The following is a 19,520-nucleotide window of genomic DNA, read 5'->3' on the forward strand; positions in this document are numbered from 1 at the left end:
AGCAGCAGGCAGTGCGAGCCCAGCGGCAGCTCTACATGAAGGTACCAATAGCCCAGGAAGGCCGCCGACTGCGGGAATTCGCGCCGCCCCCATCCCGCCAGCGTACACGAGACTTCCAGGGCACCCTGGACGACATCTAGGGACTGCAATAATTGGCATTCGCCGTGTCACAGGGCTCGTTGGTCTAGGGGTATGATTCCTGCTTAGGGTGCAGGAGGTCCCGGGTTCAAATCCCGGACGAGCCCTAGCGTTTTGTGCAAACTGATCGCACGTCAGTGGCTGAGTCAGCGCGAAAAGCTCGCCGTCAATATCAAATGAATTTCTTATTCGATGTGAGCAATTGACACTCTGGTCCGACGCGTGAAGGCGATTACGAAGGTTTCGGGTACAGATGGTAGCAGATGCATGTTAGTAAGTCTTGCTTAAAGTGATGAAAAAGTGTTTCCGCCCGGGATCGAAGCGGGGACCTTCTGCGTGTTAGGCAGACGTGATAACCGCTACACCACGGAAACTGCTTGTGTGCACCTTACTTCACAGACAACTTGTACTGATGTTGCCATCGTAACTCAAAAATTCAATAAATGCGGTACTTGCAAAACGAAGGGACATGCAGCAGATCCACACACGACGTGGCTCATTGGAGGACAATACGACATAGGCAGGAAAATACTGTTGCCGCCCGGGATCGAACCGGGGACCTTCTGCGTGTGAAGCAGACGTGATAACCGCTACACTACGGAAACGACGGACCCGAGGAGTCCATCCTTGTTCACTCGAACTTGCCTCAGCCTTTCTCAAGTCCGCGAATGCACACACGACAGTTCTTTTGTCAGCCTGGAACCCATCACAGCCAAGGGCTCAAGAAGTCTTCGGGGTGCTCGAGAGGGTGTCTGCCGTAGCACCCCTAACGAGATAGCGGCGTTTCGCGCAGTCGTTATTGCAAGTCATATCAGCAAAAGCAATCACTTTCTCAGCAGCAGGCAGTGCGAGCCCAGCGGCAGCTCTACATGAAGGTACCAATAGCCCAGGAAGGCCGCCGACTGCGGGAATTCGCGCCGCCCCCATCCCGCCAGCGTACACGAGACTTCCAGGGCACCCTGGACGACATCTAGGGACTGCAATAATTGGCATTCGCCGTGTCACAGGGCTCGTTGGTCTAGGGGTATGATTCCTGCTTAGGGTGCAGGAGGTCCCGGGTTCAAATCCCGGACGAGCCCTAGCGTTTTGTGCAAACTGATCGCACGTCAGTGGCTGAGTCAGCGCGAAAAGCTCGCCGTCAATATCAAATGAATTTCTTATTCGATGTGAGCAATTGACACTCTGGTCCGACGCGTGAAGGCGATTACGAAGGTTTCGGGTACAGATGGTAGCAGATGCATGTTAGTAAGTCTTGCTTAAAGTGATGAAAAAGTGTTTCCGCCCGGGATCGAAGCGGGGACCTTCTGCGTGTTAGGCAGACGTGATAACCGCTACACCACGGAAACTGCTTGTGTGCACCTTACTTCACAGACAACTTGTACTGATGTTGCCATCGTAACTCAAAAATTCAATAAATGCGGTACTTGCAAAACGAAGGGACATGCAGCAGATCCACACACGACGTGGCTCATTGGAGGACAATACGACATAGGCAGGAAAATACTGTTGCCGCCCGGGATCGAACCGGGGACCTTCTGCGTGTGAAGCAGACGTGATAACCGCTACACTACGGAAACGACGGACCCGAGGAGTCCATCCTTGTTCACTCGAACTTGCCTCAGCCTTTCTCAAGTCCGCGAATGCACACACGACAGTTCTTTTGTCAGCCTGGAACCCATCACAGCCAAGGGCTCAAGAAGTCTTCGGGGTGCTCGAGAGGGTGTCTGCCGTAGCACCCCTAACGAGATAGCGGCGTTTCGCGCAGTCGTTATTGCAAGTCATATCAGCAAAAGCAATCACTTTCTCAGCAGCAGGCAGTGCGAGCCCAGCGGCAGCTCTACATGAAGGTACCAATAGCCCAGGAAGGCCGCCGACTGCGGGAATTCGCGCCGCCCCCATCCCGCCAGCGTACACGAGACTTCCAGGGCACCCTGGACGACATCTAGGGACTGCAATAATTGGCATTCGCCGTGTCACAGGGCTCGTTGGTCTAGGGGTATGATTCCTGCTTAGGGTGCAGGAGGTCCCGGGTTCAAATCCCGGACGAGCCCTAGCGTTTTGTGCAAACTGATCGCACGTCAGTGGCTGAGTCAGCGCGAAAAGCTCGCCGTCAATATCAAATGAATTTCTTATTCGATGTGAGCAATTGACACTCTGGTCCGACGCGTGAAGGCGATTACGAAGGTTTCGGGTACAGATGGTAGCAGATGCATGTTAGTAAGTCTTGCTTAAAGTGATGAAAAAGTGTTTCCGCCCGGGATCGAAGCGGGGACCTTCTGCGTGTTAGGCAGACGTGATAACCGCTACACCACGGAAACTGCTTGTGTGCACCTTACTTCACAGACAACTTGTACTGATGTTGCCATCGTAACTCAAAAATTCAATAAATGCGGTACTTGCAAAACGAAGGGACATGCAGCAGATCCACACACGACGTGGCTCATTGGAGGACAATACGACATAGGCAGGAAAATACTGTTGCCGCCCGGGATCGAACCGGGGACCTTCTGCGTGTGAAGCAGACGTGATAACCGCTACACTACGGAAACGACGGACCCGAGGAGTCCATCCTTGTTCACTCGAACTTGCCTCAGCCTTTCTCAAGTCCGCGAATGCACACACGACAGTTCTTTTGTCAGCCTGGAACCCATCACAGCCAAGGGCTCAAGAAGTCTTCGGGGTGCTCGAGAGGGTGTCTGCCGTAGCACCCCTAACGAGATAGCGGCGTTTCGCGCAGTCGTTATTGCAAGTCATATCAGCAAAAGCAATCACTTTCTCAGCAGCAGGCAGTGCGAGCCCAGCGGCAGCTCTACATGAAGGTACCAATAGCCCAGGAAGGCCGCCGACTGCGGGAATTCGCGCCGCCCCCATCCCGCCAGCGTACACGAGACTTCCAGGGCACCCTGGACGACATCTAGGGACTGCAATAATTGGCATTCGCCGTGTCACAGGGCTCGTTGGTCTAGGGGTATGATTCCTGCTTAGGGTGCAGGAGGTCCCGGGTTCAAATCCCGGACGAGCCCTAGCGTTTTGTGCAAACTGATCGCACGTCAGTGGCTGAGTCAGCGCGAAAAGCTCGCCGTCAATATCAAATGAATTTCTTATTCGATGTGAGCAATTGACACTCTGGTCCGACGCGTGAAGGCGATTACGAAGGTTTCGGGTACAGATGGTAGCAGATGCATGTTAGTAAGTCTTGCTTAAAGTGATGAAAAAGTGTTTCCGCCCGGGATCGAAGCGGGGACCTTCTGCGTGTTAGGCAGACGTGATAACCGCTACACCACGGAAACTGCTTGTGTGCACCTTACTTCACAGACAACTTGTACTGATGTTGCCATCGTAACTCAAAAATTCAATAAATGCGGTACTTGCAAAACGAAGGGACATGCAGCAGATCCACACACGACGTGGCTCATTGGAGGACAATACGACATAGGCAGGAAAATACTGTTGCCGCCCGGGATCGAACCGGGGACCCTCTGCGTGTGAAGCAGACGTGATAACCGCTACACTACGGAAACGACGGACCCGAGGAGTCCATCCTTGTTCACTCGAACTTGCCTCAGCCTTTCTCAAGTCCGCGAATGCACACACGACAGTTCTTTTGTCAGCCTGGAACCCATCACAGCCAAGGGCTCAAGAAGTCTTCGGGGTGCTCGAGAGGGTGTCTGCCGTAGCACCCCTAACGAGATAGCGGCGTTTCGCGCAGTCGTTATTGCAAGTCATATCAGCAAAAGCAATCACTTTCTCAGCAGCAGGCAGTGCGAGCCCAGCGGCAGCTCTACATGAAGGTACCAATAGCCCAGGAAGGCCGCCGACTGCGGGAATTCGCGCCGCCCCCATCCCGCCAGCGTACACGAGACTTCCAGGGCACCCTGGACGACATCTAGGGACTGCAATAATTGGCATTCGCCGTGTCACAGGGCTCGTTGGTCTAGGGGTATGATTCCTGCTTAGGGTGCAGGAGGTCCCGGGTTCAAATCCCGGACGAGCCCTAGCGTTTTGTGCAAACTGATCGCACGTCAGTGGCTGAGTCAGCGCGAAAAGCTCGCCGTCAATATCAAATGAATTTCTTATTCGATGTGAGCAATTGACACTCTGGTCCGACGCGTGAAGGCGATTACGAAGGTTTCGGGTACAGATGGTAGCAGATGCATGTTAGTAAGTCTTGCTTAAAGTGATGAAAAAGTGTTTCCGCCCGGGATCGAAGCGGGGACCTTCTGCGTGTTAGGCAGACGTGATAACCGCTACACCACGGAAACTGCTTGTGTGCACCTTACTTCACAGACAACTTGTACTGATGTTGCCATCGTAACTCAAAAATTCAATAAATGCGGTACTTGCAAACGAAGGGACATGCAGCAGATCCACACACGACGTGGCTCATTGGAGGACAATACGACATAGGCAGGAAAATACTGTTGCCGCCCGGGATCGAACCGGGGACCTTCTGCGTGTGAAGCAGACGTGATAACCGCTACACTACGGAAACGACGGACCCGAGGAGTCCATCCTTGTTCACTCGAACTTGCCTCAGCCTTTCTCAAGTCCGCGAATGCACACACGACAGTTCTTTTGTCAGCCTGGAACCCATCACAGCCAAGGGCTCAAGAAGTCTTCGGGGTGCTCGAGAGGGTGTCTGCCGTAGCACCCCTAACGAGATAGCGGCGTTTCGCGCAGTCGTTATTGCAAGTCATATCAGCAAAAGCAATCACTTTCTCAGCAGCAGGCAGTGCGAGCCCAGCGGCAGCTCTACATGAAGGTACCAATAGCCCAGGAAGGCCGCCGACTGCGGGAATTCGCGCCGCCCCCATCCCGCCAGCGTACACGAGACTTCCAGGGCACCCTGGACGACATCTAGGGACTGCAATAATTGGCATTCGCCGTGTCACAGGGCTCGTTGGTCTAGGGGTATGATTCCTGCTTAGGGTGCAGGAGGTCCCGGGTTCAAATCCCGGACGAGCCCTAGCGTTTTGTGCAAACTGATCGCACGTCAGTGGCTGAGTCAGCGCGAAAAGCTCGCCGTCAATATCAAATGAATTTCTTATTCGATGTGAGCAATTGACACTCTGGTCCGACGCGTGAAGGCGATTACGAAGGTTTCGGGTACAGATGGTAGCAGATGCATGTTAGTAAGTCTTGCTTAAAGTGATGAAAAAGTGTTTCCGCCCGGGATCGAAGCGGGGACCTTCTGCGTGTTAGGCAGACGTGATAACCGCTACACCACGGAAACTGCTTGTGTGCACCTTACTTCACAGACAACTTGTACTGATGTTGCCATCGTAACTCAAAAATTCAATAAATGCGGTACTTGCAAAACGAAGGGACATGCAGCAGATCCACACACGACGTGGCTCATTGGAGGACAATACGACATAGGCAGGAAAATACTGTTGCCGCCCGGGATCGAACCGGGGACCTTCTGCGTGTGAAGCAGACGTGATAACCGCTACACTACGGAAACGACGGACCCGAGGAGTCCATCCTTGTTCACTCGAACTTGCCTCAGCCTTTCTCAAGTCCGCGAATGCACACACGACAGTTCCTTTGTCAGCCTGGAACCCATCACAGCCAAGGGCTCAAGAAGTCTTCGGGGTGCTCGAGAGGGTGTCTGCCGTAGCACCCCTAACGAGATAGCGGCGTTTCGCGCAGTCGTTATTGCAAGTCATATCAGCAAAAGCAATCACTTTCTCAGCAGCAGGCAGTGCGAGCCCAGCGGCAGCTCTACATGAAGGTACCAATAGCCCAGGAAGGCCGCCGACTGCGGGAATTCGCGCCGCCCCCATTCCGCCAGCGTACACGAGACTTCCAGGGCACCCTGGACGACATCTAGGGACTGCAATAATTGGCATTCGCCGTGTCACAGGGCTCGTTGGTCTAGGGGTATGATTCCTGCTTAGGGTGCAGGAGGTCCCGGGTTCAAATCCCGGACGAGCCCTAGCGTTTTGTGCAAACTGATCGCACGTCAGTGGCTGAGTCAGCGCGAAAAGCTCGCCGTCAATATCAAATGAATTTCTTATTCGATGTGAGCAATTGACACTCTGGTCCGACGCGTGAAGGCGATTACGAAGGTTTCGGGTACAGATGGTAGCAGATGCATGTTAGTAAGTCTTGCTTAAAGTGATGAAAAAGTGTTTCCGCCCGGGATCGAAGCGGGGACCTTCTGCGTGTTAGGCAGACGTGATAACCGCTACACCACGGAAACTGCTTGTGTGCACCTTACTTCACAGACAACTTGTACTGATGTTGCCATCGTAACTCAAAAATTCAATAAATGCGGTACTTGCAAACGAAGGGACATGCAGCAGATCCACACACGACGTGGCTCATTGGAGGACAATACGACATAGGCAGGAAAATACTGTTGCCGCCCGGGATCGAACCGGGGACCTTCTGCGTGTGAAGCAGACGTGATAACCGCTACACTACGGAAACGACGGACCCGAGGAGTCCATCCTTGTTCACTCGAACTTGCCTCAGCCTTTCTCAAGTCCGCGAATGCACACACGACAGTTCTTTTGTCAGCCTGGAACCCATCACAGCCAAGGGCTCAAGAAGTCTTCGGGGTGCTCGAGAGGGTGTCTGCCGTAGCACCCCTAACGAGATAGCGGCGTTTCGCGCAGTCGTTATTGCAAGTCATATCAGCAAAAGCAATCACTTTCTCAGCAGCAGGCAGTGCGAGCCCAGCGGCAGCTCTACATGAAGGTACCAATAGCCCAGGAAGGCCGCCGACTGCGGGAATTCGCGCCGCCCCCATCCCGCCAGCGTACACGAGACTTCCAGGGCACCCTGGACGACATCTAGGGACTGCAATAATTGGCATTCGCCGTGTCACAGGGCTCGTTGGTCTAGGGGTATGATTCCTGCTTAGGGTGCAGGAGGTCCCGGGTTCAAATCCCGGACGAGCCCTAGCGTTTTGTGCAAACTGATCGCACGTCAGTGGCTGAGTCAGCGCGAAAAGCTCGCCGTCAATATCAAATGAATTTCTTATTCGATGTGAGCAATTGACACTCTGGTCCGACGCGTGAAGGCGATTACGAAGGTTTCGGGTACAGATGGTAGCAGATGCATGTTAGTAAGTCTTGCTTAAAGTGATGAAAAAGTGTTTCCGCCCGGGATCGAAGCGGGGACCTTCTGCGTGTTAGGCAGACGTGATAACCGCTACACCACGGAAACTGCTTGTGTGCACCTTACTTCACAGACAACTTGTACTGATGTTGCCATCGTAACTCAAAAATTCAATAAATGCGGTACTTGCAAAACGAAGGGACATGCAGCAGATCCACACACGACGTGGCTCATTGGAGGACAATACGACATAGGCAGGAAAATACTGTTGCCGCCCGGGATCGAACCGGGGACCTTCTGCGTGTGAAGCAGACGTGATAACCGCTACACTACGGAAACGACGGACCCGAGGAGTCCATCCTTGTTCACTCGAACTTGCCTCAGCCTTTCTCAAGTCCGCGAATGCACACACGACAGTTCCTTTGTCAGCCTGGAACCCATCACAGCCAAGGGCTCAAGAAGTCTTCGGGGTGCTCGAGAGGGTGTCTGCCGTAGCACCCCTAACGAGATAGCGGCGTTTCGCGCAGTCGTTATTGCAAGTCATATCAGCAAAAGCAATCACTTTCTCAGCAGCAGGCAGTGCGAGCCCAGCGGCAGCTCTACATGAAGGTACCAATAGCCCAGGAAGGCCGCCGACTGCGGGAATTCGCGCCGCCCCCATCCCGCCAGCGTACACGAGACTTCCAGGGCACCCTGGACGACATCTAGGGACTGCAATAATTGGCATTCGCCGTGTCACAGGGCTCGTTGGTCTAGGGGTATGATTCCTGCTTAGGGTGCAGGAGGTCCCGGGTTCAAATCCCGGACGAGCCCTAGCGTTTTGTGCAAACTGATCGCACGTCAGTGGCTGAGTCAGCGCGAAAAGCTCGCCGTCAATATCAAATGAATTTCTTATTCGATGTGAGCAATTGACACTCTGGTCCGACGCGTGAAGGCGATTACGAAGGTTTCGGGTACAGATGGTAGCAGATGCATGTTAGTAAGTCTTGCTTAAAGTGATGAAAAAGTGTTTCCGCCCGGGATCGAAGCGGGGACCTTCTGCGTGTTAGGCAGACGTGATAACCGCTACACCACGGAAACTGCTTGTGTGCACCTTACTTCACAGACAACTTGTACTGATGTTGCCATCGTAACTCAAAAATTCAATAAATGCGGTACTTGCAAACGAAGGGACATGCAGCAGATCCACACACGACGTGGCTCATTGGAGGACAATACGACATAGGCAGGAAAATACTGTTGCCGCCCGGGATCGAACCGGGGACCTTCTGCGTGTGAAGCAGACGTGATAACCGCTACACTACGGAAACGACGGACCCGAGGAGTCCATCCTTGTTCACTCGAACTTGCCTCAGCCTTTCTCAAGTCCGCGAATGCACACACGACAGTTCTTTTGTCAGCCTGGAACCCATCACAGCCAAGGGCTCAAGAAGTCTTCGGGGTGCTCGAGAGGGTGTCTGCCGTAGCACCCCTAACGAGATAGCGGCGTTTCGCGCAGTCGTTATTGCAAGTCATATCAGCAAAAGCAATCACTTTCTCAGCAGCAGGCAGTGCGAGCCCAGCGGCAGCTCTACATGAAGGTACCAATAGCCCAGGAAGGCCGCCGACTGCGGGAATTCGCGCCGCCCCCATCCCGCCAGCGTACACGAGACTTCCAGGGCACCCTGGACGACATCTAGGGACTGCAATAATTGGCATTCGCCGTGTCACAGGGCTCGTTGGTCTAGGGGTATGATTCCTGCTTAGGGTGCAGGAGGTCCCGGGTTCAAATCCCGGACGAGCCCTAGCGTTTTGTGCAAACTGATCGCACGTCAGTGGCTGAGTCAGCGCGAAAAGCTCGCCGTCAATATCAAATGAATTTCTTATTCGATGTGAGCAATTGACACTCTGGTCCGACGCGTGAAGGCGATTACGAAGGTTTCGGGTACAGATGGTAGCAGATGCATGTTAGTAAGTCTTGCTTAAAGTGATGAAAAAGTGTTTCCGCCCGGGATCGAAGCGGGGACCTTCTGCGTGTTAGGCAGACGTGATAACCGCTACACCACGGAAACTGCTTGTGTGCACCTTACTTCACAGACAACTTGTACTGATGTTGCCATCGTAACTCAAAAATTCAATAAATGCGGTACTTGCAAAACGAAGGGACATGCAGCAGATCCACACACGACGTGGCTCATTGGAGGACAATACGACATAGGCAGGAAAATACTGTTGCCGCCCGGGATCGAACCGGGGACCTTCTGCGTGTGAAGCAGACGTGATAACCGCTACACTACGGAAACGACGGACCCGAGGAGTCCATCCTTGTTCACTCGAACTTGCCTCAGCCTTTCTCAAGTCCGCGAATGCACACACGACAGTTCCTTTGTCAGCCTGGAACCCATCACAGCCAAGGGCTCAAGAAGTCTTCGGGGTGCTCGAGAGGGTGTCTGCCGTAGCACCCCTAACGAGATAGCGGCGTTTCGCGCAGTCGTTATTGCAAGTCATATCAGCAAAAGCAATCACTTTCTCAGCAGCAGGCAGTGCGAGCCCAGCGGCAGCTCTACATGAAGGTACCAATAGCCCAGGAAGGCCGCCGACTGCGGGAATTCGCGCCGCCCCCATCCCGCCAGCGTACACGAGACTTCCAGGGCACCCTGGACGACATCTAGGGACTGCAATAATTGGCATTCGCCGTGTCACAGGGCTCGTTGGTCTAGGGGTATGATTCCTGCTTAGGGTGCAGGAGGTCCCGGGTTCAAATCCCGGACGAGCCCTAGCGTTTTGTGCAAACTGATCGCACGTCAGTGGCTGAGTCAGCGCGAAAAGCTCGCCGTCAATATCAAATGAATTTCTTATTCGATGTGAGCAATTGACACTCTGGTCCGACGCGTGAAGGCGATTACGAAGGTTTCGGGTACAGATGGTAGCAGATGCATGTTAGTAAGTCTTGCTTAAAGTGATGAAAAAGTGTTTCCGCCCGGGATCGAAGCGGGGACCTTCTGCGTGTTAGGCAGACGTGATAACCGCTACACCACGGAAACTGCTTGTGTGCACCTTACTTCACAGACAACTTGTACTGATGTTGCCATCGTAACTCAAAAATTCAATAAATGCGGTACTTGCAAAACGAAGGGACATGCAGCAGATCCACACACGACGTGGCTCATTGGAGGACAATACGACATAGGCAGGAAAATACTGTTGCCGCCCGGGATCGAACCGGGGACCTTCTGCGTGTGAAGCAGACGTGATAACCGCTACACTACGGAAACGACGGACCCGAGGAGTCCATCCTTGTTCACTCGAACTTGCCTCAGCCTTTCTCAAGTCCGCGAATGCACACACGACAGTTCTTTTGTCAGCCTGGAACCCATCACAGCCAAGGGCTCAAGAAGTCTTCGGGGTGCTCGAGAGGGTGTCTGCCGTAGCACCCCTAACGAGATAGCGGCGTTTCGCGCAGTCGTTATTGCAAGTCATATCAGCAAAAGCAATCACTTTCTCAGCAGCAGGCAGTGCGAGCCCAGCGGCAGCTCTACATGAAGGTACCAATAGCCCAGGAAGGCCGCCGACTGCGGGAATTCGCGCCGCCCCCATCCCGCCAGCGTACACGAGACTTCCAGGGCACCCTGGACGACATCTAGGGACTGCAATAATTGGCATTCGCCGTGTCACAGGGCTCGTTGGTCTAGGGGTATGATTCCTGCTTAGGGTGCAGGAGGTCCCGGGTTCAAATCCCGGACGAGCCCTAGCGTTTTGTGCAAACTGATCGCACGTCAGTGGCTGAGTCAGCGCGAAAAGCTCGCCGTCAATATCAAATGAATTTCTTATTCGATGTGAGCAATTGACACTCTGGTCCGACGCGTGAAGGCGATTACGAAGGTTTCGGGTACAGATGGTAGCAGATGCATGTTAGTAAGTCTTGCTTAAAGTGATGAAAAAGTGTTTCCGCCCGGGATCGAAGCGGGGACCTTCTGCGTGTTAGGCAGACGTGATAACCGCTACACCACGGAAACTGCTTGTGTGCACCTTACTTCACAGACAACTTGTACTGATGTTGCCATCGTAACTCAAAAATTCAATAAATGCGGTACTTGCAAAACGAAGGGACATGCAGCAGATCCACACACGACGTGGCTCATTGGAGGACAATACGACATAGGCAGGAAAATACTGTTGCCGCCCGGGATCGAACCGGGGACCTTCTGCGTGTGAAGCAGACGTGATAACCGCTACACTACGGAAACGACGGACCCGAGGAGTCCATCCTTGTTCACTCGAACTTGCCTCAGCCTTTCTCAAGTCCGCGAATGCACACACGACAGTTCTTTTGTCAGCCTGGAACCCATCACAGCCAAGGGCTCAAGAAGTCTTCGGGGTGCTCGAGAGGGTGTCTGCCGTAGCACCCCTAACGAGATAGCGGCGTTTCGCGCAGTCGTTATTGCAAGTCATATCAGCAAAAGCAATCACTTTCTCAGCAGCAGGCAGTGCGAGCCCAGCGGCAGCTCTACATGAAGGTACCAATAGCCCAGGAAGGCCGCCGACTGCGGGAATTCGCGCCGCCCCCATCCCGCCAGCGTACACGAGACTTCCAGGGCACCCTGGACGACATCTAGGGACTGCAACAATTGGCATTCGCCGTGTCACAGGGCTCGTTGGTCTAGGGGTATGATTCCTGCTTAGGTTGCAGGAGGTCCCGGGTTCAAATCCCGGACGAGCCCTAGCGTTTTGTGCAAACTGATCGCACGTCAGTGGCTGAGTCAGCGCAAAAAGCTCGCCGTCAATATCAAATGAATTTCTTATTCGATGTGAGCAATTGACACTCTGGTCCGACGCGTGAAGGCGATTACGAAGGTTTCGGGTACAGATGGTAGCAGATGCATGTTAGTAAGTCTTGCTTAAAGTGATGAAAAACTGTTTCCGCCCGGGATCGAAGCGGGGACCTTCTGCGTGTTAGGCAGACGTGATAACCGCTACACCACGGAAACTGCTTGTGTGCACCTTACTTCACAGACAACTTGTACTGATGTTGCCATCGTAACTCAAAAATTCAATAAATGTGGTACTTGCAAAACGAAGGGACATGCAGCAGATCCACACACGACGTGGCTCATTGGAGGACAGTACGACATAGGCAAGAAAATACTGTTCCCGCCCGGGATCGAACCGGGGACCTTCTGCGTGTGAAGCAGACGTGATAACCGCTAAACTACGGAAACGACGGACCCGAGGAGTCCATCCTTGTTCACTCGAACTTGCCTCAGCCTTTCTCTAGTCCGCGAATGCACACACGACAGTTCTTTTGTCAGCCTGGAACCCATCACAGCCGAGGGCTCAAGAAGTCTTCGGGGTGCTCGAGAGGGTGTCTGCCGTAGCACCCCTAACGAGATAGCGGCGTTTCACGCAGTCGTTATTGCAAGTCATACCAGCAAAAGCAATCACTTTCTCAGCAGCAGGCAGTGCGAGCCCAGCGGCAGCTCTACATGAAGGTACCAATAGCCCAGGAAGGCCGCCGACTGCGGGAATTCGCGCCGCCCCCATCCCGCCAGCGTACACGAGACTTCCAGGGCACCCTGGACGACATCTAGGGACTGCAACAATTGGCATTCGCCGTGTCACAGGGCTCGTTGGTCTAGGGGTATGATTCCTGCTTAGGGTGCAGGAGGTCCCGGGTTCAAATCCCGGACGAGCCCTAGCGTTTTGTGCAAACTGATCGCACGTCAGTGGCTGAGTCAGCGCGAAAAGCTCGCCGTCAATATCAAATGAATTTCTTATTCGATGTGAGCAATTGACACTCTGGTCCGACGCGTGAAGGCGATTACGAAGGTTTCGGGTACAGATGGTAGCAGATGCATGTTAGTAAGTCTTGCTTAAAGTGATGAAAAAGTGTTTCCGCCCGGGATCGAAGCGGGGACCTTCTGCGTGTTAGGCAGACGTGATAACCGCTACACCACGGAAACTGCTTGTGTGCACCTTACTTCACAGACAACTTGTACTGATGTTGCCATCGTAACTCAAAAATTCAATAAATGCGGTACTTGCAAAACGAAGGGACATGCAGCAGATCCACACACGACGTGGCTCATTGGAGGACAATACGACATAGGCAGGAAAATACTGTTGCCGCCCGGGATCGAACCGGGGACCTTCTGCGTGTGAAGCAGACGTGATAACCGCTACACTACGGAAACGACGGACCCGAGGAGTCCATCCTTGTTCACTCGAACTTGCCTCAGCCTTTCTCAAGTCCGCGAATGCACACACGACAGTTCTTTTGTCAGCCTGGAACCCATCACAGCCAAGGGCTCAAGAAGTCTTCGGGGTGCTCGAGAGGGTGTCTGCCGTAGCACCCCTAACGAGATAGCGGCGTTTCGCGCAGTCGTTATTGCAAGTCATATCAGCAAAAGCAATCACTTTCTCAGCAGCAGGCAGTGCGAGCCCAGCGGCAGCTCTACATGAAGGTACCAATAGCCCAGGAAGGCCGCCGACTGCGGGAATTCGCGCCGCCCCCATCCCGCCAGCGTACACGAGACTTCCAGGGCACCCTGGACGACATCTAGGGACTGCAATAATTGGCATTCGCCGTGTCACAGGGCTCGTTGGTCTAGGGGTATGATTCCTGCTTAGGGTGCAGGAGGTCCCGGGTTCAAATCCCGGACGAGCCCTAGCGTTTTGTGCAAACTGATCGCACGTCAGTGGCTGAGTCAGCGCGAAAAGCTCGCCGTCAATATCAAATGAATTTCTTATTCGATGTGAGCAATTGACACTCTGGTCCGACGCATGAAGGCGATTACGAAGGTTTCGGGTACAGATGGTAGCAGATGCATGTTAGTAAGTCTTGCTTAAAGTGATGAAAAAGTGTTTCCGCCCGGGATCGAAGCGGGGACCTTCTGCGTGTTAGGCAGACGTGATAACCGCTACACCACGGAAACTGCTTGTGTGCACCTTACTTCACAGACAACTTGTACTGATGTTGCCATCGTAACTCAAAAATTCAATAAATGCGGTACTTGCAAAACGAAGGGACATGCAGCAGATCCACACACGACGTGGCTCATTGGAGGACAATACGACATAGGCAGGAAAATACTGTTGCCGCCCGGGATCGAACCGGGGACCTTCTGCGTGTGAAGCAGACGTGATAACCGCTACACTACGGAAACGACGGACCCGAGGAGTCCATCCTTGTTCACTCGAACTTGCCTCAGCCTTTCTCAAGTCCGCGAATGCACACACGACAGTTCTTTTGTCAGCCTGGAACCCATCACAGCCAAGGGCTCAAGAAGTCTTCGGGGTGCTCGAGAGGGTGTCTGCCGTAGCACCCCTAACGAGATAGCGGCGTTTCGCGCAGTCGTTATTGCAAGTCATATCAGCAAAAGCAATCACTTTCTCAGCAGCAGGCAGTGCGAGCCCAGCGGCAGCTCTACATGAAGGTACCAATAGCCCAGGAAGGCCGCCGACTGCGGGAATTCGCGCCGCCCCCATCCCGCCAGCGTACACGAGACTTCCAGGGCACCCTGGACGACATCTAGGGACTGCAATAATTGGCATTCGCCGTGTCACAGGGCTCGTTGGTCTAGGGGTATGATTCCTGCTTAGGGTGCAGGAGGTCCCGGGTTCAAATCCCGGACGAGCCCTAGCGTTTTGTGCAAACTGATCGCACGTCAGTGGCTGAGTCAGCGCGAAAAGCTCGCCGTCAATATCAAATGAATTTCTTATTCGATGTGAGCAATTGACACTCTGGTCCGACGCGTGAAGGCGATTACGAAGGTTTCGGGTACAGATGGTAGCAGATGCATGTTAGTAAGTCTTGCTTAAAGTGATGAAAAAGTGTTTCCGCCCGGGATCGAAGCGGGGACCTTCTGCGTGTTAGGCAGACGTGATAACCGCTACACCACGGAAACTGCTTGTGTGCACCTTACTTCACAGACAACTTGTACTGATGTTGCCATCGTAACTCAAAAATTCAATAAATGCGGTACTTGCAAAACGAAGGGACATGCAGCAGATCCACACACGACGTGGCTCATTGGAGGACAATACGACATAGGCAGGAAAATACTGTTGCCGCCCGGGATCGAACCGGGGACCTTCTGCGTGTGAAGCAGACGTGATAACCGCTACACTACGGAAACGACGGACCCGAGGAGTCCATCCTTGTTCACTCGAACTTGCCTCAGCCTTTCTCAAGTCCGCGAATGCACACACGACAGTTCTTTTGTCAGCCTGGAACCCATCACAGCCAAGGGCTCAAGAAGTCTTCGGGGTGCTCGAGAGGGTGTCTGCCGTAGCACCCCTAACGAGATAGCGGCGTTTCGCGCAGTCGTTATTGCAAGTCATATCAGCAAAAGCAATCACTTTCTCAGCAGCAGGCAGTGCGAGCCCAGCGGCAGCTCTACATGAAGGTACCAATAGCCCAGGAAGGCCGCCGACTGCGGGAATTCGCGCCGCCCCCATCCCGCCAGCGTACACGAGACTTCCAGGGCACCCTGGACGACATCTAGGGACTGCAATAATTGGCATTCGCCGTGTCACAGGGCTCGTTGGTCTAGGGGTATGATTCCTGCTTAGGGTGCAGGAGGTCCCGGGTTCAAATCCCGGACGAGCCCTAGCGTTTTGTGCAAACTGATCGCACGTCAGTGGCTGAGTCAGCGCGAAAAGCTCGCCGTCAATATCAAATGAATTTCTTATTCGATGTGAGCAATTGACACTCTGGTCCGACGCGTGAAGGCGATTACGAAGGTTTCGGGTACAGATGGTAGCAGATGCATGTTAGTAAGTCTTGCTTAAAGTGATGAAAAAGTGTTTCCGCCCGGGATCGAAGCGGGGACCTTCTGCGTGTTAGGCAGACGTGATAACCGCTACACCACGGAAACTGCTTGTGTGCACCTTACTTCACAGACAACTTGTACTGATGTTGCCATCGTAACTCAAAAATTCAATAAATGCGGTACTTGCAAAACGAAGGGACATGCAGCAGATCCACACACGACGTGGCTCATTGGAGGACAATACGACATAGGCAGGAAAATACTGTTGCCGCCCGGGATCGAACCGGGGACCTTCTGCGTGTGAAGCAGACGTGATAACCGCTACACTACGGAAACGACGGACCCGAGGAGTCCATCCTTGTTCACTCGAACTTGCCTCAGCCTTTCTCAAGTCCGCGAATGCACACACGACAGTTCTTTTGTCAGCCTGGAACCCATCACAGCCAAGGGCTCAAGAAGTCTTCGGGGTGCTCGAGAGGGTGTCTGCCGTAGCACCCCTAACGAGATAGCGGCGTTTCGCGCAGTCGTTATTGCAAGTCATATCAGCAAAAGCAATCACTTTCTCAGCAGCAGGCAGTGCGAGCCCAGCGGCAGCTCTACATGAAGGTACCAATAGCCCAGGAAGGCCGCCGACTGCGGGAATTCGCGCCGCCCCCATCCCGCCAGCGTACACGAGACTTCCAGGGCACCCTGGACGACATCTAGGGACTGCAATAATTGGCATTCGCCGTGTCACAGGGCTCGTTGGTCTAGGGGTATGATTCCTGCTTAGGGTGCAGGAGGTCCCGGGTTCAAATCCCGGACGAGCCCTAGCGTTTTGTGCAAACTGATCGCACGTCAGTGGCTGAGTCAGCGCGAAAAGCTCGCCGTCAATATCAAATGAATTTCTTATTCGATGTGAGCAATTGACACTCTGGTCCGACGCGTGAAGGCGATTACGAAGGTTTCGGGTACAGATGGTAGCAGATGCATGTTAGTAAGTCTTGCTTAAAGTGATGAAAAAGTGTTTCCGCCCGGGATCGAAGCGGGGACCTTCTGCGTGTTAGGCAGACGTGATAACCGCTACACCACGGAAACTGCTTGTGTGCACCTTACTTCACAGACAACTTGTACTGATGTTGCCATCGTAACTCAAAAATTCAATAAATGCGGTACTTGCAAAACGAAGGGACATGCAGCAGATCCACACACGACGTGGCTCATTGGAGGACAATACGACATAGGCAGGAAAATACTGTTGCCGCCCGGGATCGAACCGGGGACCTTCTGCGTGTGAAGCAGACGTGATAACCGCTACACTACGGAAACGACGGACCCGAGGAGTCCATCCTTGTTCACTCGAACTTGCCTCAGCCTTTCTCAAGTCCGCGAATGCACACACGACAGTTCTTTTGTCAGCCTGGAACCCATCACAGCCAAGGGCTCAAGAAGTCTTCGGGGTGCTCGAGAGGGTGTCTGCCGTAGCACCCCTAACGAGATAGCGGCGTTTCGCGCAGTCGTTATTGCAAGTCATATCAGCAAAAGCAATCACTTTCTCAGCAGCAGGCAGTGCGAGCCCAGCGGCAGCTCTACATGAAGGTACCAATAGCCCAGGAAGGCCGCCGACTGCGGGAATTCGCGCCGCCCCCATCCCGCCAGCGTACACGAGACTTCCAGGGCACCCTGGACGACATCTAGGGACTGCAATAATTGGCATTCGCCGTGTCACAGGGCTCGTTGGTCTAGGGGTATGATTCCTGCTTAGGGTGCAGGAGGTCCCGGGTTCAAATCCCGGACGAGCCCTAGCGTTTTGTGCAAACTGATCGCACGTCAGTGGCTGAGTCAGCGCGAAAAGCTCGCCGTCAATATCAAATGAATTCCTTATTCGATGTGAGCAATTGACACTCTGGTCCGACGCGTGAAGGCGATTACGAAGGTTTCGGGTACAGATGGTAGCAGATGCATGTTAGTAAGTCTTGCTTAAAGTGATGAAAAAGTGTTTCCGCCCGGGATCGAAGCGGGGACCTTCTGCGTGTTAGGCAGACGTGATAACCGCTACACCACGGAAACTGCTTGTGTGCACCTTACTTCACAGACAACTTGTACTGATGTTGCCATCGTAACTCAAAAATTCAATAAATGCGGTACTTGCAAAACGAAGGGACATGCAGCAGATCCACACACGACGTGGCTCATTGGAGGACAATACGACATAGGCAGGAAAATACTGTTGCCGCCCGGGATCGAACCGGGGACCTTCTGCGTGTGAAGCAGACGTGATAACCGCTACACTACGGAAACGACGGACCCGAGGAGTCCATCCTTGTTCACTCGAACTTGCCTCAGCCTTTCTCAAGTCCGCGAATGCACACACGACAGTTCTTTTGTCAGCCTGGAACCCATCACAGCCAAGGGCTCAAGAAGTCTTCGGGGTGCTCGAGAGGGTGTCTGCCGTAGCACCCCTAACGAGATAGCGGCGTTTCGCGCAGTCGTTATTGCAAGTCATATCAGCAAAAGCAATCACTTTCTCAGCAGCAGGCAGTGCGAGCCCAGCGGCAGCAGTTCTTTTGTCAGCCTGGAACCCATCACAGCCAAGGGCTCAAGAAGTCTTCGGGGTGCTCGAGAGGGTGTCTGCCGTAGCACCCCTAACGAGATAGCGGCGTTTCGCGCAGTCGTTATTGCAAGTCATATCAGCAAAAGCAATCACTTTCTCAGCAGCAGGCAGTGCGAGCCCAGCGGCAGCTCTACATGAAGGTACCAATAGCCCAGGAAGGCCGCCGACTGCGGGAATTCGCGCCGCCCCCATCCCGCCAGCGTACACGAGACTTCCAGGGCACCCTGGACGACATCTAGGGACTGCAATAATTGGCCTTCGCCGTGTCACAGGGCTCGTTGGTCTAGGGGTATGATTCCTGCTTAGGGTGCAGGAGGTCCCGGGTTCAAATCCCGGACGAGCCCTAGCGTTTTGTGCAAACTGATCGCACGTCAGTGGCTGAGTCAGCGCGAAAAGCTCGCCGTCAATATCAAATGAATTTCTTATTCGATGTGAGCAATTGACACTCTGGTCCGACGCGTGAAGGCGATTACGAAGGTTTCGGGTACAGATGGTAGCAGATGCATGTTAGTAAGTCTTGCTTAAAGTGATGAAAAAGTGTTTCCGCCCGGGATCGAAGCGGGGACCTTCTGCGTGTTAGGCAGACGTGATAACCGCTACACCACGGAAACTGCTTGTGTGCACCTTACTTCACAGACAACTTGTACTGATGTTGCCATCGTAACTCAAAAATTCAATAAATGCGGTACTTGCAAAACGAAGGGACATGCAGCAGATCCACACACGACGTGGCTCATTGGAGGACAATACGACATAGGCAGGAAAATACTGTTGCCGCCCGGGATCGAACCGGGGACCTTCTGCGTGTGAAGCAGACGTGATAACCGCTACACTACGGAAACGACGGACCCGAGGAGTCCATCCTTGTTCACTCGAACTTGCCTCAGCCTTTCTCAAGTCCGCGAATGCACACACGACAGTTCTTTTGTCAGCCTGGAACCCATCACAGCCAAGGGCTCAAGAAGTCTTCG

The 19,520-nt window shown here is 53.4% G+C and overlaps 60 non-coding genes across 60 annotated transcripts; 20 read left to right on the forward strand and 40 right to left on the reverse strand.

The window, feature by feature from the left end:
• The first annotated feature begins 173 nt into the window (after positions 1 to 173).
• Trnap-agg lies at positions 174 to 245 on the forward strand. Its single transcript has one exon. It is a non-coding gene; the product is annotated as a tRNA-Pro (tRNA).
• Positions 246 to 439: 194 nt separating this feature from the next.
• Positions 440 to 512, reverse strand: Trnav-aac. Its single transcript has one exon. It is a non-coding gene; the product is annotated as a tRNA-Val (tRNA).
• Positions 513 to 670: 158 nt separating this feature from the next.
• Positions 671 to 743, reverse strand: Trnav-cac. The gene has a single exon. It is a non-coding gene; the product is annotated as a tRNA-Val (tRNA).
• A 402-nt stretch (positions 744 to 1,145) lies between these two features.
• On the forward strand, positions 1,146 to 1,217 carry Trnap-agg. The gene has a single exon. It is a non-coding gene; the product is annotated as a tRNA-Pro (tRNA).
• A 194-nt stretch (positions 1,218 to 1,411) lies between these two features.
• On the reverse strand, positions 1,412 to 1,484 carry Trnav-aac. Its single transcript has one exon. It is a non-coding gene; the product is annotated as a tRNA-Val (tRNA).
• Positions 1,485 to 1,642: 158 nt separating this feature from the next.
• Positions 1,643 to 1,715, reverse strand: Trnav-cac. The gene has a single exon. It is a non-coding gene; the product is annotated as a tRNA-Val (tRNA).
• A 402-nt stretch (positions 1,716 to 2,117) lies between these two features.
• Trnap-agg lies at positions 2,118 to 2,189 on the forward strand. Its single transcript has one exon. It is a non-coding gene; the product is annotated as a tRNA-Pro (tRNA).
• A 194-nt stretch (positions 2,190 to 2,383) lies between these two features.
• On the reverse strand, positions 2,384 to 2,456 carry Trnav-aac. The gene has a single exon. It is a non-coding gene; the product is annotated as a tRNA-Val (tRNA).
• A 158-nt stretch (positions 2,457 to 2,614) lies between these two features.
• On the reverse strand, positions 2,615 to 2,687 carry Trnav-cac. Its single transcript has one exon. It is a non-coding gene; the product is annotated as a tRNA-Val (tRNA).
• Positions 2,688 to 3,089: 402 nt separating this feature from the next.
• Trnap-agg lies at positions 3,090 to 3,161 on the forward strand. The gene has a single exon. It is a non-coding gene; the product is annotated as a tRNA-Pro (tRNA).
• Positions 3,162 to 3,355: 194 nt separating this feature from the next.
• Positions 3,356 to 3,428, reverse strand: Trnav-aac. Its single transcript has one exon. It is a non-coding gene; the product is annotated as a tRNA-Val (tRNA).
• Positions 3,429 to 3,586: 158 nt separating this feature from the next.
• On the reverse strand, positions 3,587 to 3,659 carry Trnav-cac. The gene has a single exon. It is a non-coding gene; the product is annotated as a tRNA-Val (tRNA).
• A 402-nt stretch (positions 3,660 to 4,061) lies between these two features.
• On the forward strand, positions 4,062 to 4,133 carry Trnap-agg. The gene has a single exon. It is a non-coding gene; the product is annotated as a tRNA-Pro (tRNA).
• Positions 4,134 to 4,327: 194 nt separating this feature from the next.
• Trnav-aac lies at positions 4,328 to 4,400 on the reverse strand. The gene has a single exon. It is a non-coding gene; the product is annotated as a tRNA-Val (tRNA).
• A 157-nt stretch (positions 4,401 to 4,557) lies between these two features.
• Trnav-cac lies at positions 4,558 to 4,630 on the reverse strand. Its single transcript has one exon. It is a non-coding gene; the product is annotated as a tRNA-Val (tRNA).
• A 402-nt stretch (positions 4,631 to 5,032) lies between these two features.
• On the forward strand, positions 5,033 to 5,104 carry Trnap-agg. Its single transcript has one exon. It is a non-coding gene; the product is annotated as a tRNA-Pro (tRNA).
• A 194-nt stretch (positions 5,105 to 5,298) lies between these two features.
• Trnav-aac lies at positions 5,299 to 5,371 on the reverse strand. Its single transcript has one exon. It is a non-coding gene; the product is annotated as a tRNA-Val (tRNA).
• Positions 5,372 to 5,529: 158 nt separating this feature from the next.
• Positions 5,530 to 5,602, reverse strand: Trnav-cac. Its single transcript has one exon. It is a non-coding gene; the product is annotated as a tRNA-Val (tRNA).
• Positions 5,603 to 6,004: 402 nt separating this feature from the next.
• Trnap-agg lies at positions 6,005 to 6,076 on the forward strand. The gene has a single exon. It is a non-coding gene; the product is annotated as a tRNA-Pro (tRNA).
• Positions 6,077 to 6,270: 194 nt separating this feature from the next.
• Positions 6,271 to 6,343, reverse strand: Trnav-aac. Its single transcript has one exon. It is a non-coding gene; the product is annotated as a tRNA-Val (tRNA).
• Positions 6,344 to 6,500: 157 nt separating this feature from the next.
• On the reverse strand, positions 6,501 to 6,573 carry Trnav-cac. Its single transcript has one exon. It is a non-coding gene; the product is annotated as a tRNA-Val (tRNA).
• Positions 6,574 to 6,975: 402 nt separating this feature from the next.
• Positions 6,976 to 7,047, forward strand: Trnap-agg. The gene has a single exon. It is a non-coding gene; the product is annotated as a tRNA-Pro (tRNA).
• A 194-nt stretch (positions 7,048 to 7,241) lies between these two features.
• Positions 7,242 to 7,314, reverse strand: Trnav-aac. The gene has a single exon. It is a non-coding gene; the product is annotated as a tRNA-Val (tRNA).
• Positions 7,315 to 7,472: 158 nt separating this feature from the next.
• On the reverse strand, positions 7,473 to 7,545 carry Trnav-cac. The gene has a single exon. It is a non-coding gene; the product is annotated as a tRNA-Val (tRNA).
• Positions 7,546 to 7,947: 402 nt separating this feature from the next.
• On the forward strand, positions 7,948 to 8,019 carry Trnap-agg. The gene has a single exon. It is a non-coding gene; the product is annotated as a tRNA-Pro (tRNA).
• A 194-nt stretch (positions 8,020 to 8,213) lies between these two features.
• Positions 8,214 to 8,286, reverse strand: Trnav-aac. The gene has a single exon. It is a non-coding gene; the product is annotated as a tRNA-Val (tRNA).
• Positions 8,287 to 8,443: 157 nt separating this feature from the next.
• Positions 8,444 to 8,516, reverse strand: Trnav-cac. The gene has a single exon. It is a non-coding gene; the product is annotated as a tRNA-Val (tRNA).
• A 402-nt stretch (positions 8,517 to 8,918) lies between these two features.
• Positions 8,919 to 8,990, forward strand: Trnap-agg. Its single transcript has one exon. It is a non-coding gene; the product is annotated as a tRNA-Pro (tRNA).
• Positions 8,991 to 9,184: 194 nt separating this feature from the next.
• On the reverse strand, positions 9,185 to 9,257 carry Trnav-aac. Its single transcript has one exon. It is a non-coding gene; the product is annotated as a tRNA-Val (tRNA).
• A 158-nt stretch (positions 9,258 to 9,415) lies between these two features.
• Positions 9,416 to 9,488, reverse strand: Trnav-cac. The gene has a single exon. It is a non-coding gene; the product is annotated as a tRNA-Val (tRNA).
• Positions 9,489 to 9,890: 402 nt separating this feature from the next.
• Positions 9,891 to 9,962, forward strand: Trnap-agg. The gene has a single exon. It is a non-coding gene; the product is annotated as a tRNA-Pro (tRNA).
• Positions 9,963 to 10,156: 194 nt separating this feature from the next.
• Trnav-aac lies at positions 10,157 to 10,229 on the reverse strand. The gene has a single exon. It is a non-coding gene; the product is annotated as a tRNA-Val (tRNA).
• Positions 10,230 to 10,387: 158 nt separating this feature from the next.
• On the reverse strand, positions 10,388 to 10,460 carry Trnav-cac. Its single transcript has one exon. It is a non-coding gene; the product is annotated as a tRNA-Val (tRNA).
• Positions 10,461 to 10,862: 402 nt separating this feature from the next.
• On the forward strand, positions 10,863 to 10,934 carry Trnap-agg. Its single transcript has one exon. It is a non-coding gene; the product is annotated as a tRNA-Pro (tRNA).
• A 194-nt stretch (positions 10,935 to 11,128) lies between these two features.
• On the reverse strand, positions 11,129 to 11,201 carry Trnav-aac. Its single transcript has one exon. It is a non-coding gene; the product is annotated as a tRNA-Val (tRNA).
• Positions 11,202 to 11,359: 158 nt separating this feature from the next.
• On the reverse strand, positions 11,360 to 11,432 carry Trnav-cac. The gene has a single exon. It is a non-coding gene; the product is annotated as a tRNA-Val (tRNA).
• Positions 11,433 to 11,834: 402 nt separating this feature from the next.
• Trnap-agg lies at positions 11,835 to 11,906 on the forward strand. Its single transcript has one exon. It is a non-coding gene; the product is annotated as a tRNA-Pro (tRNA).
• A 194-nt stretch (positions 11,907 to 12,100) lies between these two features.
• On the reverse strand, positions 12,101 to 12,173 carry Trnav-aac. Its single transcript has one exon. It is a non-coding gene; the product is annotated as a tRNA-Val (tRNA).
• A 158-nt stretch (positions 12,174 to 12,331) lies between these two features.
• Positions 12,332 to 12,404, reverse strand: Trnav-cac. The gene has a single exon. It is a non-coding gene; the product is annotated as a tRNA-Val (tRNA).
• A 402-nt stretch (positions 12,405 to 12,806) lies between these two features.
• Positions 12,807 to 12,878, forward strand: Trnap-agg. The gene has a single exon. It is a non-coding gene; the product is annotated as a tRNA-Pro (tRNA).
• A 194-nt stretch (positions 12,879 to 13,072) lies between these two features.
• Positions 13,073 to 13,145, reverse strand: Trnav-aac. The gene has a single exon. It is a non-coding gene; the product is annotated as a tRNA-Val (tRNA).
• Positions 13,146 to 13,303: 158 nt separating this feature from the next.
• On the reverse strand, positions 13,304 to 13,376 carry Trnav-cac. Its single transcript has one exon. It is a non-coding gene; the product is annotated as a tRNA-Val (tRNA).
• Positions 13,377 to 13,778: 402 nt separating this feature from the next.
• Trnap-agg lies at positions 13,779 to 13,850 on the forward strand. The gene has a single exon. It is a non-coding gene; the product is annotated as a tRNA-Pro (tRNA).
• A 194-nt stretch (positions 13,851 to 14,044) lies between these two features.
• On the reverse strand, positions 14,045 to 14,117 carry Trnav-aac. The gene has a single exon. It is a non-coding gene; the product is annotated as a tRNA-Val (tRNA).
• Positions 14,118 to 14,275: 158 nt separating this feature from the next.
• On the reverse strand, positions 14,276 to 14,348 carry Trnav-cac. The gene has a single exon. It is a non-coding gene; the product is annotated as a tRNA-Val (tRNA).
• Positions 14,349 to 14,750: 402 nt separating this feature from the next.
• Positions 14,751 to 14,822, forward strand: Trnap-agg. The gene has a single exon. It is a non-coding gene; the product is annotated as a tRNA-Pro (tRNA).
• A 194-nt stretch (positions 14,823 to 15,016) lies between these two features.
• Trnav-aac lies at positions 15,017 to 15,089 on the reverse strand. The gene has a single exon. It is a non-coding gene; the product is annotated as a tRNA-Val (tRNA).
• A 158-nt stretch (positions 15,090 to 15,247) lies between these two features.
• On the reverse strand, positions 15,248 to 15,320 carry Trnav-cac. Its single transcript has one exon. It is a non-coding gene; the product is annotated as a tRNA-Val (tRNA).
• A 402-nt stretch (positions 15,321 to 15,722) lies between these two features.
• Trnap-agg lies at positions 15,723 to 15,794 on the forward strand. Its single transcript has one exon. It is a non-coding gene; the product is annotated as a tRNA-Pro (tRNA).
• Positions 15,795 to 15,988: 194 nt separating this feature from the next.
• Positions 15,989 to 16,061, reverse strand: Trnav-aac. Its single transcript has one exon. It is a non-coding gene; the product is annotated as a tRNA-Val (tRNA).
• A 158-nt stretch (positions 16,062 to 16,219) lies between these two features.
• Trnav-cac lies at positions 16,220 to 16,292 on the reverse strand. Its single transcript has one exon. It is a non-coding gene; the product is annotated as a tRNA-Val (tRNA).
• A 402-nt stretch (positions 16,293 to 16,694) lies between these two features.
• On the forward strand, positions 16,695 to 16,766 carry Trnap-agg. The gene has a single exon. It is a non-coding gene; the product is annotated as a tRNA-Pro (tRNA).
• A 194-nt stretch (positions 16,767 to 16,960) lies between these two features.
• On the reverse strand, positions 16,961 to 17,033 carry Trnav-aac. The gene has a single exon. It is a non-coding gene; the product is annotated as a tRNA-Val (tRNA).
• Positions 17,034 to 17,191: 158 nt separating this feature from the next.
• On the reverse strand, positions 17,192 to 17,264 carry Trnav-cac. The gene has a single exon. It is a non-coding gene; the product is annotated as a tRNA-Val (tRNA).
• Positions 17,265 to 17,666: 402 nt separating this feature from the next.
• Trnap-agg lies at positions 17,667 to 17,738 on the forward strand. The gene has a single exon. It is a non-coding gene; the product is annotated as a tRNA-Pro (tRNA).
• Positions 17,739 to 17,932: 194 nt separating this feature from the next.
• On the reverse strand, positions 17,933 to 18,005 carry Trnav-aac. The gene has a single exon. It is a non-coding gene; the product is annotated as a tRNA-Val (tRNA).
• A 158-nt stretch (positions 18,006 to 18,163) lies between these two features.
• Positions 18,164 to 18,236, reverse strand: Trnav-cac. The gene has a single exon. It is a non-coding gene; the product is annotated as a tRNA-Val (tRNA).
• Positions 18,237 to 18,821: 585 nt separating this feature from the next.
• Positions 18,822 to 18,893, forward strand: Trnap-agg. Its single transcript has one exon. It is a non-coding gene; the product is annotated as a tRNA-Pro (tRNA).
• Positions 18,894 to 19,087: 194 nt separating this feature from the next.
• Positions 19,088 to 19,160, reverse strand: Trnav-aac. Its single transcript has one exon. It is a non-coding gene; the product is annotated as a tRNA-Val (tRNA).
• A 158-nt stretch (positions 19,161 to 19,318) lies between these two features.
• On the reverse strand, positions 19,319 to 19,391 carry Trnav-cac. Its single transcript has one exon. It is a non-coding gene; the product is annotated as a tRNA-Val (tRNA).
• Between the last annotated feature and the right edge of the window lie 129 nt (positions 19,392 to 19,520).

Source organism: Schistocerca americana, unplaced genomic scaffold (genome assembly GCF_021461395.2).
Source record: "Schistocerca americana isolate TAMUIC-IGC-003095 unplaced genomic scaffold, iqSchAmer2.1 HiC_scaffold_139, whole genome shotgun sequence".
Taxonomy (NCBI): Eukaryota; Metazoa; Arthropoda; class Insecta; order Orthoptera; family Acrididae; genus Schistocerca; species Schistocerca americana.